Source organism: Hordeum vulgare, chromosome 2H, assembly GCF_904849725.1.
Source record: "Hordeum vulgare subsp. vulgare chromosome 2H, MorexV3_pseudomolecules_assembly, whole genome shotgun sequence".
Taxonomy (NCBI): domain Eukaryota; kingdom Viridiplantae; phylum Streptophyta; class Magnoliopsida; order Poales; family Poaceae; genus Hordeum; species Hordeum vulgare.
The window spans coordinates 464,284,302-464,288,492 of record NC_058519.1 but is presented as its reverse complement, the minus strand read 5'-3'; the positions used below and the strand labels follow the sequence as shown (position 1 = coordinate 464,288,492).

The window sequence follows — 4,191 nt, the reverse complement described above, 5'->3', positions numbered from 1 at the left end:
CGTGATGGACTAGACCCAAACTAATAGACGTAGCATATTGATCGTGTCATTTTGTTGCTACTGTTTTCTGCGTGTCAAGTATTTGTTCCTATGACCATGAGATCATATAACTCACTGACACCGGAGGAATGCTTTGTGTGTATCAAACGTCGCAACGTAACTGGGTGACTATAAAGATGCTCTACAGGTATCTCCGAAGGTGTTCGTTGAGTTAGTATGGATCGAGACTGGGATTTGTCACTCCGTGTGACAGAGAGGTATCTCGGGGCCCACTCGGTAATACAACATCACACACAAGCCTTGCAAGCAATGTGACTTAGTGTAAGTTGAGGGATCTTGTATTACGGAACGAGTAAAGAGACTTGCCGGTAAACGAGATTGAAATAGGTATGCGGATACTGACGATCGAATCTCGGCCAAGTAACATACCGAAGGACAAAGGGAATGACATACGGGATTATATGAATCCTTGGCACTGAGGTTCAAACGATAAGATCTTCGTAGAATATGTAGGATCCAATATGGGCATCGAGGTCCCGCTGTTGGATATTGACCGAGGAGTCTCTCGGGTCATGTCTACATAGTTCTCGAACCCGCAGGGTCTGCACACTTAAGGTTCGACGTTATTTTATGCGTATTTGAGTTATATGGTTGGTTACCGAATGTTGTTCGGAGTCCCGGATGAGATCACGGACGTCACGAGGGTTTCCGGAATGGTCCGGAAATGAAGATTGATATATAGGATGACCTCATTTGATTACCGGAAGGTTTTCGGAGTTACCGGGAATGTATCGGGAATGACGAATGGGTTCCGGGTGTTCACCGGGGGGGGGGGGGGCAACCCACCCCGAGGAAGCCCATAGGCCTTGGGGGTGGCGCACCAGCCCTTAGTGGGCTGGTGGGACAGCCCAAGAAGGCCCTATGCGCCATAGGAAGAAAATCAAAGAGAAAAAAAAAGAGGAGGTGGGAAAAGGGGGAAGGACTCCTCCTTCCAAACCTAGTTGGACTCGGTTTGGAAGGGGAGGGTTGCCCCCTTGGCTCGGCCGAACCCCTTGAGGGTCCTTGGACCCCAAGGCAAGGCTCCCCCTCTTCCCCCTATATATACGGAGGTTTTAGGGCTGATTTGAGACAACTTTGCCATGGCAGCCCGACCACATATCTCCACGGTTTTATCTCTAGACCGCGTTTCTGCGGAGCTCGGGCGGAGCCCTGCTGAGATAAGGTCATTACCAACCTCCGGAGCACCGTCACACTGCCGGAGAACTCATCTACCTCTCCGTCTCTCTTGCTGGATCAAGAAGGCCGAGATCATCGTCGAGCTGTACGTGTGCTGAACGCGGAGGTGCCGTCCGTTCGGCACTAGATCGTGGGACTGATCGCAAGACGGTTCGCGGGGCGGATCGAGGGACGTGAGGACGTTCCACTACATCAACCGCGTTCACTAACGCTTCTGCTGTGTGGTCTACAAGGATACATAGATCGAATATCCCCTCTCGTAGATGGACATCACCATGATAGGTCTTCGTGCGCGTAGGAAATTTTTTGTTTCCCATGTGACGTTCCCCAACAACCCTCAGATAGGCGATAGACCTGGACTAAGTATTAGTGTGGTTAACGGTCGTGGCCGACTCCCTCGCTGGGCTTCCGCTTGAAGGTTGCCGAGGTGCATGTCGTGCACATGGCGATAAGTGGCGAGAGCGTATGTGAAGAAGTACACCCCTGCAGGGTTATGATCTATTCGAATAGCCGCGTCCGTGGATATGGACTACTTGGAGACATATGTTGTTCATAGATAACTTTAATGGCTACTCATAAAATTGTCAAGATAAGCGTGAGTGTCGTGGACGGCATTTCCCTATGGAGACAGAATGATTCCACGATGGAGTATTGTTGTGGTGTTAGTGGACTCGTGTGCGAGAAATCAAGTTGTCAAAATTTATTTAAAAATGCAAGTTGTCTAGCCACGAGTCAAATGCTGGCTTTCCGCATGAAACCCCACAATTCCTTATTGATACATTGCATGAGTAGATAGTTATCCGAAAGTCTTGTTGAGTACGTTCGTACTCATGTTTGCTTAATATTTGTTGTAGAGATTGTTAATGACCCTAATGGAGGGTTCTTCCTAGACATCGACGACGACGAGTAGCTAGTATCCCACCTACGATCTGGCCCTAGGGTGGGTCTGTAGTATAGCCAGGCCATGTGCCTTCTAGTTTCATCTGTCTGTACTCAGACAGTTTATCTACTTCCGCTGGCTTGTAACTTGAATGACTGTTATGATGGGTCGTGAGACCCCTACTGTGTAATATTACGTGTGAGGCTCTTCCGAGCCTTTTAAATAAAGCTTGTATGTTTATGGTTATGTTGTGATGCCATCTATGTATCTATACATATCGGTATGCCATGCGTACGTGTGTCGTACTGATATGTATGTGGTTCGATTACCTAGTCGTAGGCTTTAGTAGTATTCCTTACAGGGAAATGCCCCTTTGTAATCCAACGAGCCATGGTAGCTCGCTACTGCTCCGGACACATTGGTTGACCGACATGTGTCCTTAGCTGATGTGTCTGTCCCCTGTGGGGAAATGTCACGCGATGTAATGGAGTCCCTGTAGCTTGCTATGACTCGTCTACATTCGCTGGTGACCGACACCTGCTCTGTTGGGTCATGTATGCCTGTCCCTGTGCGGAACTGCCACTTTGGTTTATGACTAGACATGTCGATCCGGGTTCTTTGTCATTGGATTGCTAGTGACACAATTGCATACGCGAGTCAAAAGGCGCAAACGGTCCCGGCTAAGGTAAGGCTGCATCCGTGGGGTTAACCGTGCGTGAGACCACAAAGAGATGCGAAGTGTTACAGGCTGGATTCCTACGGCTTAGGATCGGGGTCCCGACATGCTGCTGTTACTTGCTTGCTCTGCTGTTACTTGCTACTGTTGCTACTTGCTACTGATGTCACTACTGTTGTTCCTTGCCACTGCTTCTACTCGTTACACTGCTGCTACCTGCTACAATACTGGTTCGCACGACATTGACGGGAAAGAATATTTCCCGTCCACGGGCAACTTCTGGCGCCATTGATACAATCGTTAGGAATAGTCTGCCGTCAACAGATCGTTTCTGACACCGTTGTTATCATACTACTTTGCTGTTGATACTTTGCTTGCATATACTAATATTTCAGGTGTGGTTGAATCTGACACATTCATCTGCTAATACTTGAGAGTATCCTCTCACTTCCTGTCCGGCGAACCAACAAATTTGGGTTGAATACTCTACCCTCGAAAACTGCCTCGATCCCACGCGCTGGTGGGTCATTGCAAGACAATTTCCAATTGTTCAGCAATTGAGAATAGCATTTGTCTAGCCATTGCCAGGGATCTGCTAAACAGTCCCCTCGGCCGATAGGAAAACCATAACAAAAGCTGCGAATCGGGAGTTCCAAACCTGGTATGCCCAAGATCAACAAGTTTTTCCATACTTTCTGACGATGCTGCCCCGTGAGATGGCCATCCAGGTTGTCACCTGTCATACCTCGGCAGAGTTGTGGAACACGGTAGAGGGGATGCTTATCTCTCACACCCATGCCCGGACGATCAATGTTATGATCACCCTCGCAAACCTGCAGAAGGGCAACTCCTCCATCACCGACTATGTCAGCAAGATCAGATCCCTCTGTGATGAACTGATCGCGACAGTAAAAAGGGTGGATGGGGAGGATGTTGTTTCTCACATCCTAGCGGGGCTTGAAGAAGAATTCGACCCGGTAGTCTCTGCCATGTGCTCCCGCGTGGAGTCGGTCACTGTACCGGAGCTCTACTCGCAGCTCCTTAGCTTTGATATGCGGGTGAACCTCCATAGCGGAGGCTCTCGGTCCTCTGCGAACGCCGCCATACGGGGGCGCGGTGGTCGTGATGATCATGGCCACGGCAGGAAAAGCGATCGCGGTCACCCCTACGTCAAGCAAGGTGGCCGCAGCGGACACACCACCACCAACAACTATAACTCCGGCGGTGGGAGCAACTACAATAACTCTGCTCCTACACGCGAAGGTGGTGTGCCAGATGTATGGCAAGCCAAGCCATCCGTCGTGGAAGTGCTGGAAGCGCTATGATGAAGCCTACTAGGGTGGAGAAGAGAGGTCAGCCAACATGGTTGTTCTCAGTACGGGGTGTACACCAACTAGTA

The 4,191-nt window shown here is 49.7% G+C and overlaps 1 non-coding gene across 1 annotated transcript; it reads left to right on the top strand.

The window, feature by feature from the left end:
• The first annotated feature begins 3,706 nt into the window (after nt 1–3,706).
• Nucleotides 3,707–3,845, top strand: LOC123433778. The gene has a single exon (XR_006625092.1). It is a non-coding gene; the product is annotated as a small nucleolar RNA Z247 (small nucleolar RNA).
• Nucleotides 3,846–4,191: the final 346 nt, after the last annotated feature.